We start from the raw sequence: 17,637 nt of genomic DNA, 5'->3' as shown, positions 1-17,637 counted from the left end.
AAGTTCAGTTAACTGATGCATTCTCATGGCATCACCTCTACCAATTAGAGTTCACTTGCCAGCCTATCAGCAATCTCATTACATACAACATGAGTGTTGTTTCCACCTGATTTGGTATTTCCCGATGAGTTCGAGATAAAAAGCTTCAACAAAATGGATGTTTTTCACAGCGATACTCAATAACTCATTTGTACTGACATACTAGCAATTTAAATGCACAACAACAGGAGCAATGTGATAAGGTTACAAGGATGCATATCAGTTCTGTGCTAATTTTGAACATATTAATATCTTGTTTGTGCTTTAGGACAAAGATGGCTAAGAATCACAATGAATGAATACGTAACAGCACGGGATTTGTAAGTATATATGAAATAACCATTTTATGAAGAGTTGATCTATACAATCGTTATCTGACATTGTTGAAGAATCAAAGGGTTTGTATCTATGCTGTTATGGTTTAAAAAAAACTGTAGAACATGGACGCTGCACAAGCACATGAAGTGTAGGAGCACACTTAAGAGGGAAATCAGAAGAGTAAAAAGAGGGTATGAGATGGATCTGGCAGATAAAGTTAAAAACAATTGCAAGAGGCGCTGTAGCTATATTAAGAGGAAAAGGGTGGCTAGGGAGAGAATAGGCGCTCTTAAAGATCAGCATGGCTGTCTATGTGTGGAGCCAAATGAGATGAAGGAGATTTTTAATGAATATTTCTCTTCCATGTTTACTGAGGAGAGAATTATGGATGCTAGGGAAAGAAGGGAAACAAGTGGGGATATCTTGAATGCGTAGATATTACTAGAGAGGAGGCATCTGTAGCCCTAGATCGCCTTAAGGTGGATAGATCCCCTGGGCTTGATTAAGTCCATCCTTGGATGTTGTGGGAGGCTAGGGAAGAAACTGCAGAGGCTCTTGCAGAGATTTTTGCTTCATCTTTAGCTGCTGGTTAGGTTCTGGAAGACTTGAGGGTGGCTAATGTTGTTCAATTGTTTTAAGAAAGGTAGCAAAGACAAGTCAGGGAACTACAGGCCAGTGAGTCTGACATCAGTGGTAGGCAAGTTATTGGAGAGGATACTGAGGGACAGGATCAACCACCATTTGGATACTGAATGCCTGATTAGGGATAGTCAACATGAATTTTCACATGGTAAGTCATTTCTGACAAATTTAATTTTTCAAAGAGGTAACCAAGATGATAGATGAAGGTAGGGTAGTGGATGTTGTCTACATGGACTTTAGGCTAATTATGAAGGTTAGGTTGCATGGGATCCAGGGACAGCTAGCTAATTGGAATCAAAATTGGCTTGATGGTAGGAAGCAGAGGGTGATGGTTGAAGGTTGTTTCTTGGACTGGCGGTCTATGACTAGTGGTGTTCCACAGGGCTCAGTGCTGGGACCTTTGTTATTTGTTATTTACATAAATGATCAGGATGTGATGTACAGGGCATGATTGATAGGTTTGCAGATGATACTAAATTATGAGGTATAGTTGATAGCGAACAAGGTTATCAAAAATTACAGAGGGATCTTGATCAGATGGGGAAGTGGGCAGAGGATTAGCAAATGCAATTCAATGTAGATAAATGTGACGTTTTGCACTTTGGAAAGTCAAACCAAGGTAGGACTTATACGTAAATAGTAAGGTCCTGAGGAGTGTTATGGAACAGAGGGACCTCGGAGTACAAGTGCATAGTTTGTTGATAGCGGTGTCACAGGTAGACAGGGTGGTGAAGAAGACATTTGGCATGCCTGCCTTCATCGGTCAAGGCATTGAGTATAGGAGTTGGGACATTATATTACAGTTGCATAAGTCATTGGTGGCTGTACTTGGAGTATTGTGTACAGTTTTGACCACCTGTAATAGGAAAGAATTAGTTAAACTGGAAATTGTGCAGTGAAGATTTATGAGAATGTTGCCAGGACTAGTAGGCCTGAGTTATAGGGAGAGGTTGGCCAGGATAGGACTTTATCCCTTGGGATATAGGAGATTGAGGAGTGACCTTATTGAGGTGTATAAAATCATGAGGGGCCTAGATAGAATGAATGCATATAGTCTTTTTTCCCAGGGATGGGGAATTGAGAACAAGAGGGCATAAGTTTAAGGTGAGAGGGGGGAGATTTAAGAAGGACATGAGGGGCAACTTCTTCATGCATTGAGTGGGGCTCATATGGAATGGGCTGCCAGACAAAGTAGTTGAGGCAGGTATAATAGCAATATTTGAAAAAAATTTGAATAGGTAGACGGATAGAAAAGGTTTAGAGGGATATGGACCAAATGTGGGCAATGGAACTGGCTGACCAGCATGGACCAGTTTGGGTCAAAGGACTTGTTTCCATGCTGTATTACTCAAGAGTCTACTGTATGACTCTAAGCAGTCACAATGAGGGTCTAGGCCCGAAACGTCAGCTTTTGTGCTCCTGAGATGCTACTTGGCCTGCTGTGTTCATCCAGCTCCACACTTTGTTATCCTGTGATTGTGTCCTTGTTTGTAACATTCATCTGGCCCTGCATCTTCCTTTTCTTTAAATATTTATCCACCCTTCCATTAACAGATAAAATGGCCCCTGCTTCAGCCACTCCTTATTTCTCTGTGTAGATAAATTTCTCCATACCTCTCAACTCATTTCAGTAGATTAAAATTGATAAACCTTTGAATATTTGACTCTGAAACTGGAGGAAATTGTCTTATTCACTTGAGAAAAATTCTTTGAAATGTTAACAACCTCTGTTAAATCTCTTGGTCATCTCTGCTCCAATATAAATAATATTTCAAGTCCTTCCTCATAACTTGTTTTCCTTCTCTTGCATCATTTTAGACTTTTAGTATTTTTAGTATTTATGGTTTTAATGTCCTTTACAAAGCTGCATTTCTTGTTTCAGTATTAATCTCAATTTTTCTTTCTAAGTTGCTAAGTATTGCAGATTCATATGTTGTACAAGAGTGACAATACACAAAATATATGAGAATGTCACTCTGAGACAACAAGGTGTAGAGCTGGATGAACACAGCAGGCCAAGCAGCATCAGAGGAGCAGGAAGGCTGACATTTTGGGCCTAGACCCTTCTTCAGAAATAGGGTCTAGGCCTGAAATGTCAGCCTTCCTGCTCCTCTGATGCTGCTTGGCCTGCTGTGTTCATCCAGCTCTACACCTTGTTATCTCAGATTCTCCAGCATCTGCAGTTCCTACTCTCTCAGAATATCACTCTGTTTAGAAAGTCTTCCAGTCTAAAAGTTCTGTGACTTGCTTGTCTCTTTCGGTGAGATTTTTAAGTGACCATGTCCTAAGCATTTCAGAGCAGTTTGTGTTATCTGGTGTGAACACTGCAGAGAATAGTTTATGGTAATGTGAGCATGGTAAACATGGGTTTCAAGACTAGTTATGCAACTTCTAAATATTGGAAAAGATTTTTAAAAAATCCTTCCATTAACTGGTCTTGAGGTTTTGTCAGTCTGTTTTGTGTCTCACTGGGGATCACGTGCTGCTGATGGGTCGTGGGGTCCTAATCAGGATACATCCAGGCATGATTTTTGATGTTTCACAGCTGTTATGCTTGCAGGTTTTTATAAATCTATTAGTCCCAATGATGTGTGTTAGACAAATTGTTATTTCAGATGGCCAACCACTGTTTGCACACTTCGGAGAATAATTCTGCTCATGAACGCCCAGTGCTCATTGGGGTCAGAAAACATGAAAAATAAAGTGGGGGGCGGGAAACACGGAATCAGTGTTGCAGGTGTCAGGTTTTACATTGTAAACTTTGTGGTGTGGGGTATTACCTTGATCTGGAAGCTAATCCAGGAAATCAGTTTAGCTATTGGAAATTATCTGGAAAGAAAGTTTAGTTTAAAAAAACAAGCATGTTAGGAAGGAAAGAAATGTGACTATGTTGCTTTATTGTTAAATATGTTTTGTTTATATGTTCATTGGCTATCTATTTCATATTTAAAAAGATTGGAGAAGTACACATGAGGATATAGGGAATTCTACTGTTGATACCCTTATTTACACTGGGTAACACGTAACAGTGCTAGCACACTTCTGAATATAAATAATTACTTATTAGATTATTTATTACAGTGACTAGTACCAACATAAATTGGGTAATATCAACAACACATCCAAAAATTTTAATACTTGCCTTCAAAAAAGTCTACACTAAAAAGAAATAATGTTCAAAACATCTTAAAGATGTTTATATTACAAAATGCTTTAAAGGCATGTAATATCAGTCTCCTCTGATTTAAACTCTGGAAATATTCAAAAGGGAATGTTGAGTGCAGCAGCCAGCAACTGGTTCAGTGCAGTTCTGAGGGTACTGACCTATCTCTGCTTCTGGGACAGAGTCATGAGGTGATGCTGATACAGCTGAAGCCCTGTTGAAGGAGGCAGCAATTAACAATGTATATCCAATGCTCTAATACTACTTGACCTATTTTCATGAGGACAGAGATTGATGAATGTAATGAAGGTAAGGAGCAGATTACATATAAATTAGGGTGATTATATTATCTGAATTGAATCTGGGGATACACAAAGTAGGGGCACAGCAAAGTACCCAGGATTGGAAAATGTAAGGTGTGCAGAATGGTGAAGCAAATATATTTGACAACTTATATTTCAACTGTAGTGCATATACATTGCAAATGCAAAGCAAGTGGCTACAGGTGAGGTCCCAGAGGACAGGAGAATAGTTAATGTTGTCCCATTGTTTAAGAAGGGTAGCAGGAATCCTGGAAATTATACACCTGTGAGTTTCACATCAGTGGTAGGGAAATTATTGGAAAAGATTTTCAGGGACAAGATCAATACACATTTAGAAGCAAATGGACTAGTTAGTGATAGACAGCATGGTTTTGTGCAAGGAAGGTCATTCCTCACTAACTTGATCGAGTCTTTTGAGGAGGTGATGATGATGATTGATGAGGGAAAAGCAGTTAATGTTGTCCGCGTGGACTTTGGTAAAGCCTTTGACAAGGTCCCTCATGGCAGACTGGTACAAAAGGTGAAGTCACACGGTATCGGGGTGAGCTGGCAAGATGGATACAGAACTGACTTAGTCATAGGAGACCGAGGGATAGATGGAAGGATACTTTTCGAAATGGAGGGTTGTGACTAGTGGTGTTCCACATGGATCAGTGCTGGGACCTCTGCTGTTTGTGGTCTACATAAATGATTTAGAGGAAAATGTAGCTGTTCTATTTAGTAAGTTTGCGGACGATACAATGATTGAACGAGTTGCAGATAGTGAGGAGGATTGTCAGAGGATACAGCAGGATATAGATCAGTTGGAAGCAAGGGCAGAAAAATGGCACATGGAATTTAATTCAGACAAATGTGAGGTGATGCATTTGCAAGATCAAGTACAGATGGAAATTATACAGGTACATAACGTAATAAAAATGGTTTATGGCATGTATGCCTTCAACTGAAGGAGCATTGAGTATAAACTTAGACAACAACAGCAACAAAAACAAAGTTGCTGGAAAAGTTCAGCAGGTCTGGCAGCAGCTGTGAAGGAGAAAACACAGTTAACGTTTCGGGTCTGGTGACCCTTCCTCAGTTCTGTTTTTGTTCGGACCCGAAAAGTTAACTCTGATTTCTCCTTCACAGACGCTACTAGACCTGCTGAGCTTTTCCAGCAACTTTGTTTTCGTTCCTGATTTACAGTATCTGCAGTTCTTTCTGTTTTTATAAAGAAATACAAGTTATACTCCAGCTTTATAGAAATTTAATTAGGCCATACTTGGAATATTGTGTACAGTTTTGGTCACCACACTACCAGCAGGATATGGATGCTTTGGAGAGGACACAGAAAAAGTTTACCAGGATGTTGCCTGATATGGGGATTTTAGCTATGAATGAAGGTGGCATAGACTAGGTTTGTTTTTACTGGAATGCAGGGGTTTGAGGTGCGATCTAATAGATGTTTATAAAATTGTAAATGGCATAGGTAGAGTGGAAAGTATTTATGTGGCAAATCTAGTTGAGCTTTTGATCCACGGTAACCCCCGGGATATTGATAGTGAGGGATTCAGTGATGATAACACTGTTGAATGTCAAGGGGCGTTGGTTAGTTTGTCTCTTATTGGAGATGGTCATTGCCTAAAATTGGTATAGTGTAAATGCTACTTGCTACTTGTTAGCCCAAGTCTGGATATTGTCCAGATCTTGCTGCATTTGAACATAGACTGCTTCAGTGTCTGAGGAGTCCTGCACACCCAGATCTCTCTGAAAGAACATTGTGCAATCATCGGAGAGCTTTCCACTTCTGACTTCATGATGGAGGGAAGGTCATTAGCAAAGCAGGTGAAGATGCTTGGGCCTAGGACAGTACCCTGTGGAACTCCTGCAGAGATGTCTGGGAGCTGAGATGACTGACTTCCAATAACCATGACCATCTTCCTATGTGCCAGTTATGACTCCAACCAGTGGAGAGTTTGCCCCCCGATATCCATTGATTCCAGTTTTGTTAGGGCTGGCTGATGCCACACACAGTCAAATGTGGCCTGGATGTCAAGGGCTGTCACTCTCACCTCATTTCTGGAATTCAGCTGTTTTGTCCATGTTTGAACCAAAGCTATAAATAAGGCCAGGAGCTGAGTGGCCCTGGCGGAACCCAACTTGGGTGTCACTGTCTGGTTATTGCTGAGCAGGTGCTGCTTGATCACACTGTTGATGACACCTTCCATTAGTCTACTGATGATCAAGAGTAGACTGTTTGGGCGGCAGTTGGTTGGATGGGATTTGCCCTGCTTTTTGTGTACAGGACATACCTGGGCAATTTTCCACATTGTTGGGTAGATGCAAGTTTTGTAACTGTAATGGAACAGCTTGGTTAGGGGAGCAGCAATTTCTGGAGCACAGGTCTTCAATACTATTGCTGGAATGTTGTCAGGGGCCATGGCTTTTGCAGTATCCAGTGTCACCAAATGTGAAGTGAATCAAATTGGCTGAAGACTGGTTTCTGTAATGCTGGGGACCACTGGAGGAGGCTAAGATGGATTATCAACTTGGCACTTCTGGCTGAAGATTGCTGTGAATGCTTCTGCCTTATATTTTGCCCTGATGTGAGGGCTCCTCCATCACTGAAATTTGCACCGAATGGGTGTCAGGACCCTTAGTCTTAAGAGTAACTACTGAAATAACAAAAGCTGATAAATCCACTGAACCTGATGGCTTGTAAGATTTTAAAAATAGAGGCTGCAGAAATAGTGACTGAGAAATCTTTAGATCCAAGAACAGTCCCTATGAACTGTCATGTCACAAATGTAATACAGCTGATCAAGAAAGGAGAGAAAGAGAAAACAGGTAACTATAAGCCAGTCAACTGGACATCAGGATACCAGTTATGGAAAACCAAGGCTTCTTGTGGTGCAGTGGTAGCATCACCATCTCTGGCCCAAGAGGCACAGGTTCAAGTTCCAACTGCTCCAGACGTGTTTTAAGACCCTTCCTGTCGGAACCCTCTACTTATTGAGGTCTGCAGTGGATTTTCAACTCACAACCTTTGATAAGAGGGATTTCAAAGAAAAGAGAGAGAGGCACAGGTTCAAGTTCCAACTGCTTCAGACATCTCTGAACAGTTTAATTAGAACGATCTACTACAAAAAATTGAACTATCTTGGGGTTGTTTTCTATGAAATAGAGAACATTGACAGTTATAAGATTCTTGTTAGGGTAAATGCAGAGAGAGAGAGAGAGAGCGATGTTTCCACACACAAACCATCAGCTGAAAACTCCACGTCTAGAATAAGCGCATAAACTTCTGTACAGTGTTATCTTAAAAATACTTTGCCAAGTAAAGTCAAAACAAAAATTATTTACACATTGTCCAATGTTGGTCTGTAGCCAGTCACTTTGCACACAAGTTGATAGTATTGGAGTATACTGCTGAATAGAATGTTGTATGAATTAATTTTATCATTTGACAATGGTGGTAGATTCCAGATTCTTCTCTAACGTTTATCCGGTTGTAGCAATAAAGACCATTCCTGTCGGAACCCTCCACTTATTGAGGTCTGCAGTGGATTTTCAACTCACAACCTTTGATAAGAGGGACTTCAAAGAAAAGAGAGAGAGGACAAAGGCTGCTTTATGTAAAATGCCTCTGACTATGTTCAAATCAAATAGCTTTCTTAAACACACAAAATGGGTCATTGTGACCTCTCTCTGAAAATATTGTGGATTCAGGGACTCCAGTTGAGCAGCTTGACATTTTTTGAAAATGCACTATCTTTCAGTCTTTTTACGTAATGCAAAGTGTTCTCTCCAAAATATTCAAGCTTTTGATATATATCCAGTCAATGATATTCTAAATTAATATTTCAAATATAACATATTCATTACAACAGCATGAAAGCTTTGTTGTTGTTTGCAATTTAATATAGATAAAAATGAGGTGCCGCATTTTGGTAGGGCAAATCAGGACAGGACTTTTACACTTAATGGTAAGGTCCTGGCAAGTGCTGCCAAACAGAGAGACCTTGGAGTGCAGGTTCATAGGTCGTTGAAGTTGAGAGTTGCAGAAGACTGAGTGGTGAGGAAGGTGTTTGGTACCCTTGCCTTTATTGATCAGTGCATTATATAGGAGTTGGGAGGTCATGTTGCGGCTGTACAGAACATTGGTTCGGCCACTTTTGAAGTATTGCATGCACTTCCGGACTTCCTCTCATAGGCAAGGATGTTGTGAAACCAAAAGAGTTCAAAATGATTTATATGGACATTTCCAGGTTTGGAGTGTTTGAGCTATAGGGAGAGGCTGAATAAGCTAGGGGAAACTTCCCCGGAGCTTTAGAGGCTGAGAGGTGACCTTATGGAGGTTTACAAAATCATGAGGGATATGGATAGGTTATACAGGCAAGATCTTTTCTTTGGGGTGGGGGAGTCCAAAACTAGAGGGCATAGGTCCAAGGTAAGAGGGGAAAGATACACAAAAGAAACCTAAGGGACAAATTTCTCATGCAAGGGGTGATGCATGTAAGGAATGAGCTGCCAGAGGAGGTGGTGGAGGCTTGTACGATTACAACATTTAAAAGGCCTCTTGATGGTAATATGATTAGGAAGGGTTTAAGAGAGATATGGGCCAAGAGCTGGCAAATGGGACTAGACTTATACAGAATATCTGGTCGGCATGGATAAATTGGACGAAAGGGTCTGTTTCCGTGCTGTACATCTACCTGATTCTAAGACACCATAGTTATTGGAACAGTAGGATACGTAAAACTATGTGCAGGATCCCAGAGAACTGATTGCTGTGGATTGATGATGCTGGGTTGCATGGCAGCCTAATTTGATATCTCCTCAGGAAATAATCTTTGTCATCTCAATAACACAACAAGAATCCCCAGAGCAATTCCAATTCTCAGCACTCTGCTGCATGTTGAACTGTGTCAGAAACCAGCAATTCTGCGATACAGCTAGGGAAAATCCAAATACATAAATGGTGTGCTACACAGCCACCAAAATAAAATGCAGTGAGAAACGTACTAGATATTAGATATACTAGACATCAATACTAGACAAAGAAAGAAAGCACTAGAGTGAATCATTGAAATAGCAACCTAGCTTAAATAAGCTACCTTAGGTTTACCTGAGAAATGCTATGCTTGTATCCAAAGGTAGTATAAGAAGTGGGTCAGACCCGGATAAAATAATGTGAACTTTGTCATAGCATCTTGTTTGCTTGTGCTGGCCATCATATCCCCTTTATTTACCTTTACATGTTTGAATAAAATGAGCAATGGCAGATGTAACTCTGAAATTAGCTATATTTTTACCACATGCTTTGACTGTCCAGCCAGAGACTGTGATACCGCTGCCATAAATTTCATCACAACAAAGTCATTTCAGCGTGACTTTGGGAATATTTCTAATGATAGTCCAATAGTTGCACTATTTCCTTGATCTTCCATCATAGTGTGAGATATTACTGTTTCATATGTATGACAGCACATGTGTAATACTTGTGTGTATGTTCACAACACCATAGATTCTCATAATGTTTTGTGTAAAATTCAGCTTATTTCAGATCAAGGAAGTTGAGATCTTCCTTCCTGGCAGCTACCATGATCCCTTCATGTGGTAAACCGAAGTCCTACCAGTCTGCTTCCTCGGTGGCCGGAGGGTATGGACTGATGGCTGCAGCATTCCTCCAGAACTACTTGTGATTCTAGAGACATGCTTTTGACAGTAACTGAGGCCACAGAGTCATTAGAGTCATAGAGTCATACAGCATGGAAACAGACTGTTCGGTCCAACCAGTCCATGCCAACTATAACCCCAAACTAAACTAGTCCTACCTGCCTGTGCTTGGTCCATATTCCTCCAAACATTTCTTATTCATGTACTTATCTATTTTAAATGCTTTAACTGTCCCTGCATTTACTACTTCCTCTGGCATTTTATTTCATACATGAATCACTCTGTGTATAAAAATTGCCTCACATTTTTCTTTAAATCTCTCTCCCTAGTCTTGAAATCCCCCACCTTAGGGAAGATACCTACCATTCACCTTATCTATACTCCTCATGATTTTCTCAATCTCTATAAGGTCACCCCTCAACCTCCTACGATCCAGAGAAAAAAAGTCCCAGCCTATCCAGCCTCTCCTTATAACTAAGACTCTTCATTCTCAGCAACATCCTGATAAATCTCCTCTGAATCCTCTGTAACTTAGTAATATCCTTCCTGTAACTGGGTGATAAGAACAGGACTCGGTACTCTCGAAAAGACCTCACCAACATTTTGTACAACCTCAACATAACGTCCCAACTCCTATACTCAAAGGTCTAAGCAATGAAGGCAAGCATGCTAAATGCCTTCTTGGCTATCCTGTCTAAATGTGACGCAAACTTCAAAGAATTACGTACCTGAACCCCTAGGTCTCTCTGTTCTACGACATTATCCAAGGCCCTGCTTTTAATTGTACAAGACCTGGCCTTGTTTGTTTTACCAAAATGCAATAGCTCTTTTATCCAAATTAAACTCCATCTGCCACTCCTCAGCCGATTCACTGAATTGATCAAGATCTGTTTGTAATTTTAGATCATTTTCTTCACTGTCCACTATACCACCAATTTTGGTGCCATCTGCAAACTTATTTACCATGCCTTCTGTATTATCATCAACATTATTTGTATAGATGACAAACAAATGTGGACGCCCCAACATTGATCCCTGCGGAACATTGCCGGCCACAGGCCTCCAGTCTGAGAAACAACCCTCTACCATCACTCTCTGTTTCCTATCATTAAGCCAATTTTGAATCTGCTGTCAGCTTTGTCTTCTACTCGTTGTCTAAGGGCATTGGTGTCAGGTTGTACTAGTGGAGCTTTCTGAGGGAAGAGTGATTGTCATGTGGGACCTGCCAGCTGCATCGTTAATATTGGGCCCAGGTTCTGCTGCCCAAATGATACCTGCCATGTTCATATTAGTCATTTGCCTATGTTCTAACCACAGCCAGTTGAACTCTAGAATAGCCTAGCCTCTCCACTCCAACACCTTGACGATAGCAGCCAATATTCAATGCTAAAAGGATCATCCTGTCAGCTTCTGTGCAGATCATTCCAGAGTTGACACATGCTATCTTTGAATGCTAATATTGTTGGCGGATTCCTCCAAATGAGCTGCCATCATCTGTAACACATTCTGTACATTGTCTCTTTTGATTTTCTGAAAGTATCTTTTTGTTTAAAATCAGCACTCTCAAAGAGTGAATGCTAAATCTTCAGTCGAAAGTGAACGTCTGCTGAAAAATAAGTTTGTTGCCTCACCTCAGGCCCAATCCCTTCTTGTTCAATACAACCTATGCGTCACACACTCAGACTGCCTGTGGGCTGGTGCTCATAGATAAAAATATTGACCAGGGAGTTAAAATAAACTACTGATTGATGTTCAAATCATTTATACATTCGTTGCTCTCTGTTATAAATGATTTTATGACTTAATTCCTCTTTTCTAATATTTGATTGTTTCCATTTTCATTGACTGAAATAATTCTTTCGTGATTCTGTTTTAAAATGTTTATTTGGAAAAATGGAGATAATACTGGAGAATGGTCAGGTCAAGAGGGAATTGAGAACATAGACTGAGGTGGGAGACATGCATTGTGAGAGGCTTGCTGTTGAGGGAATGCTGAGGACACTGCTCCCTGAGAGATGAGAGGGGTAGAACATATCAACTATAATGAAGTTTAAGCAAATGAGGTGGAGTCAATCAAAGCCAGGTTTATTGCAAACTTTGGGGTGGAGACGGTGTTGGTTATTTGCAGCAGGCTCAGATAATAATTTTAGACTTTGTAAAGACATACTGTTTTAATTTCAGAGATAATGGGAACTGCAGATGCTGGAGAATCCAAGGTGTGGGGCTGGATGAACACAGCAGGCCAAGCAGCATCTCGGGGGCACAAAAGCTCACATTTCGGGCCTAGACACTTCATCAGAAAACGGTGATGGGGAGAGGATTCTGAAATAAATAGGGAGAGAGGGGGAGACGGACTGAAGATAAATAGAGGAGAAGATAGGTGCAGAGGAGAGTAAGGGTGGGGAGGTAGGGAGAGGATAGGTCAGTCCGGGGAGGATGGACAGGTTAAGGGGGCGGAATGAGGTTAGGAGGTAGGAAATGGAGGTGCAGCTTGAGGTGGGAGGAGGGTATAGGTGAGAGGAAGAATAGGTTAGGGAGGCAGGGACAAGCTGGGCTGGTTTTGGGATGCAGTGGGGGGAGGGGAGATTTTGAAGCATGTGAAATCCACATTGATACCATTGGGCTACAGCGTTCCCAAGCGGAATGTGAGTTGCTGTTCCTGCAACTTATGGGTGGCATCATTATGGCACTGCAGAAGGCCCAGGATGGACATGTTGTCTAAGGAATGGGAGGGGGAGTTGAAATGGTTCGTGACTGATGCAGTTGTTTATTGCGAACCGAGCGGAGGTGTTCTGCAAAGCAGTCCCCAAGCCTCCGCTTGATTTCACCAATGTAGAGGAAGCCACACCGGGTACAGTGGATACAGTACACTACATTGGCAGATGTGCAGGTGAACATCTGCTTAATATAGAAAGTCATCTTGGGGCCTGGGATGTGGGTGAGGGGGCAGGTGTAGCACTTCCTGCGGTTGCAGTGGAAAGTGCCGGGTGTGGTGGGGTTGGAGGGGAGTGTGGAGCGGACAAGGGAGTCATGGAGAGAGTGGTCCCTCCGGAAGGCAGACAATGGTGGGTGGGAAAAATGTCTCTGGTGGTGGGGTCAGATTGTGGATCGCGGAAGTGTCGGAGGATGATGCGTTGTATCTGGAGGTTGGTGGGGTGGTATGTGAGGGCTCGGGGGATTCTCTTTGGGTGGTTATTGCGAGGGTGGGGTGTGAGGGATGAGGTGCGGGAAATGCGGGAGACATGGTCGAGGGCGTTCTCGACCATTATGGTGGGGAAGTTGCAGCCCTTGAAGAACGAGGACATCTGGGATGTGCGGGAGTCAAACGCTTCATCCTGGGAGCAGATGCGGAGGAGGCGAAGGAATTGGGAATAGGGGATGGAATTTTTGCAGGAAGGTGGGTGGGAGGAGGTGTATTCCAGATAGCTGTGGGAGTCGGTGGACTTGAAATGGACATCGGTTTGTAGGTGGTTGCCTGAGATGGAGACAGAAAGGTCCAGGAAGGTAAGGGATGTGTTGGAGATGGTCCAGTTGAACTTGAGGTTGGGGTGGAAGGTGTTGGTGAAATGGATGAACTGTTTGAGCTCCTCTTGGGAGCATGAGGCGGCGCTGGTACAGTCATCAATGTAATGGAGGAGGAGGTGGGGTTTTGGACCAGTATAGGTGCGAAAGAGGGACTGTTCCACATAACCTACAAAGAGGCAGGCATAGCTTGGGCCCATGTGGGTACGCATGGTCACCCCCCTTAGTCTGTAGGAAGTGGGAAGAATCGAAAGAGAAGTTGTTGAGGGTGAGGGCGAGTTCCGCTAGGCAGATGAGGGTGTCGGCGGAGGGGGACTGGTCAGGTCTACGGGACAGGAAGAAGCGGAGGGCTTTAAGGCCATCTGCATGGAGAATGCAGGTGTGTAGGGACTGGACGTCCATGGCGAATATGAGGTGTTGGGGACCGGGGAATTGGAAGTTCTAGAGGAGGTGGAGGATGTGGGTGATGTCATGGATGTAGGTAGGGAGTTCCTGGACCAAAGGGGAGAAAATGGAGTCCAGATAGGTGGAGATGAGTTCGGTGGGGCAGGAACAGGCGGAGACAATGGGTCAACCAGGGCAGGCGGGTTTGTGGATTTTGAGAAGGAGATAGAAGCGGGCCGTGTGGGGTTGGGGAACAATGAGGTTGGAGGCTGTGGGTGGAAGGTTACTTGAGTTGATGAGGTCATGGATGGTTTGGGAGATGATGGTTGGGTGCTGGGGAGTGGGGTCATGACCAAGGGGGCAGTAGGAGGAGGTGTCGGAAAGTTGGCGTCTTGCTTCAGCAATTTAAAGGTCAGTGCGCCATGCTACAGCTGCGCCTCCCTTGTCTGTGGGTTTGATGGTGAGGTTGGGATTGGAGCGGAGGGCTGCCCATTCTGCAGGGGAGAGGTTGGAGTGGGTGAGAGGGATGGAGAGGTTGAGGCGGTTAATATCTTGACAGCAGTTGGAGATGAAGAGGTCGAGGGAGGGTAGGAGGCCTGGGGGTTGTGTCCAGGACGAGGACTTGTATTGGAGTCGGGAGAAGGGGTCAGTGGAGGGAGGGTTAGGCTCCCGGTTAAAGAAGTAAGCATGGAGGCGGAGGCATCGGAAAAACTGCTCGATGTCCAGATGTTTTAATTTCTGTGTATGTCTGCATTTACTGAAATTTCTCTGACCAGTAATGGATAACAAAACTTTTATAGCTTGCTGACATTTTTGCCAACTCTGACACTGAGACTATCAGTATAAGGAGGGCAACACAGCCATACTGTAAGTGAGTGATGAGTTTGCAACATTTAGGAAAAAGGTTGAGGTTGAGAAAATTAGACTGAGCAGTGAAGTTTCCCGCCACATACAGTTTCTGGGTGCAAACACAATGGCAGATTTGTGTCTGAAAGAGGGCATTATTACTCACCTCTCAAAGTTGGCAGAGGACTTCAGCGTTTATTGTGAAAATAGAGCACAGTTGATTAGGATTGGGTTAAGGATCCACTTTCAATGTTTGCTGTGTTATTCTGTCACCTCAGTGGAAAAGTACTGTTGACAAACTTACTGTCTTATTTTGTCCTGAGGTGACAAAAAGATTGCCTACTAGCACCTCTTTAACATTATCTGTTACTGTCCCTGCCTTGGCACGTCTGCTATTGAGAACCTCATCTGTGCCTTTGTTGCTTCTGTGCTTGCTGGACCCAAGGTTTTCTTGCTTTATTTCCAACTTTGCATCCTCTGTAAACTTGAGCTTATCCAAATCTATGCTGCCTGTAGCCTAACTCGCATCTTGTCCTATTCATACAACACCCCTGTTCACATTCACTGACTGTCAGTGTCACAGCATCTCGATTTTAAAAAAAAATTTATCCTTGTTTTGAATAACCTCCATAGCATTGACCCTTTCCATTGAGAGGTGGGAGGAGGTGATGTAATTATAATATGACATTAGCATAGGACAGGCGTGACTTGGAAGCTAGCCCTTTTCTGTTCTGTTCAGTGCTTGTATGTATATCATAACAGTGCAGTAGATGTGTAAATAGGGGTTCTGGAGTTTCTCTTCAGTCATAGGAAGGTATTTGGGTGTGCTTACTTTCAGGAACTGAAATATGTGAATTGAATTGAGAATCTACACAGGGTTGAATTTATGTGACTGTTATGAATTAGAGGTCAAACCCAAACCCACAATTCATTTTGGGAAATTTGTCAAATTTTCTGTCCAAGAGTCTGAATGTGTTAGATTTGACGAGCACAACAGAATCTCTCTCAACAAACATCAACTTGGATGTTTTGAGATATGATCCCATAACATGTTTGACAGAAGTCAGGTCATGAAATTTGATTGAAACACCCTAGTGTGGCTCTGTCCTAGGCTGTAATACATTCCCATCAGCTGCTTTTTAGCTATCTTACAGGTACTGCAATATATTCTGGATTGAATATATTTGGTTGTCCAAGGTACAGCATCTTATTTATTTCGGTATGTTCAGTCAGATTACAGCTCAAAACCAAAAGCAGGTAAGCTGCTAAAACTTAGATCCTGAGGAGAATCTAAGGTCAAAATCAACACAAACTTGTCATGAAAATGCGTGCAACCGAATGATATCAGTGAAAGCTTCCTCCAAGAAAGTTATGTAAATAACATTAATACCAATGCCATTTGCCACATAAATCAATTCTGCTCACTGCCACAGACTGAGCAAATGGCATCAAAAAATTCCAATTCCCACTTAAGCAATCATGCCTTCCCGGTCATACTTTTTGCTCGGGGGCCTTCCGTTATCTGTGTGCCTGCGCAGCTAATATTGGCTGACTATTCAATCATAACAATGTGTTATAACGACTCCAGACCCAATTCTCATTTGACATCTGTCACCGTTCAAACTATGAATGATAAAAAACTCTTCAATATTTTGAAATATTCATTTGCACTTTGCTCAGATAAATGAAGCTCGTAACTTGAATGATATAGCAAATGCATTGTTTCTACGTGAGCTTACACAAGTTTAAAAGGAGAGATATACAGGTTGGACTAGTTAAATAGGTATTGGAAAAATATGGGCAAACAATTTTGACTTCTATTTAATACCTGGGACCTTCAAGGAATAATAGGATTTTAAACAGGAAAAGCATTAACTTAAAATGGCTGCAGCTATCAACTGCCCACAGATTAGTCAAGTTTTGTGAAACTGATGCGTGATAATGATAATTTGAACTGAAAATAACTCTTTAAAAAGATATTGAAACTCAAATCCAGAGCTCCTGCTTGATTTACACCTTTGTGGATAAGTTTCTCATGTTGGGAGATGATAGAATCACTTCAAATTATCCAACTCAGAAAACAATGAGCTCAGACAAGGAAATATACAGATTGACTGACTGGATTTCAAGCAGCTGCTTTGGCAGAGGGAAAGATGGATTTGTAACTCAAATTGGGAAGACTTGATCTCTCTTTCCCTGTTTTCTCTCCGTCTCCCTTGAAGGACAAAGAAAATTGGAGCAACATTTGTTTACTGAGATATCAAAGATTCTGCGACCCTTGCTTCAGCTGAGGAAAGAAACATGAATTAAAAAAAAACTCGAGGTTTCAGTTTATAACCCAACTCCACAAGGGCACTCTAAGACTTTAGAATTGCAAATTTTTTTATCTTCCTTTGTTTATTGGACACTATTTCTTTTATAAATTTTACAGGATGTCCCCTATTTACAAACATCTGACTTAGGAATGCTTATAATTATGAACAAGATCCCACACAAGGGTGTATTAGTATTAAAGATCCAACATGCAGATCTTTGCTTGTATTTACAAACAGCTATTTTATATCACCCTGTATCGTGTTCTGGCCTACATTCAAATTGGCTTACAAATGTGTTCAAGAGCCGAATCCATTCATAACATGGTAATTGCCTGTATACCAATGTTTTTGTCAATGTTTGGTGTTGCATCCTTTATTATATTATTCACTGGTTTAGCAAGTAATAAAATTACTGTTTTTTCACTTA

The 17,637-nt window shown here is 41.9% G+C and overlaps 1 protein-coding gene across 1 annotated transcript in view; it reads left to right on the top strand.

Moving 5' to 3' along the window:
* Positions 1-305: 305 nt before the first annotated feature.
* The window catches only part of atp6v1c1a (ATPase H+ transporting V1 subunit C1a), a 113,570-nt gene continuing 96,238 nt past the window's right edge, over positions 306-17,637 (top strand). Inside the window, exon 1 of the mRNA XM_048529671.2 lies at positions 306-359. The gene's annotated coding sequence lies outside the window, so the exon portion shown is untranslated. The remainder of the gene's footprint in view (positions 360-17,637) is intronic.

This window comes from Stegostoma tigrinum, chromosome 5, assembly GCF_030684315.1.
Source record: "Stegostoma tigrinum isolate sSteTig4 chromosome 5, sSteTig4.hap1, whole genome shotgun sequence".
NCBI classification, from domain to species: Eukaryota; Metazoa; Chordata; class Chondrichthyes; order Orectolobiformes; family Stegostomatidae; genus Stegostoma; species Stegostoma tigrinum.
The sequence above is the reverse complement of the archived record's forward strand: the minus strand, read 5'-3'. Positions and strand labels throughout refer to the sequence as shown.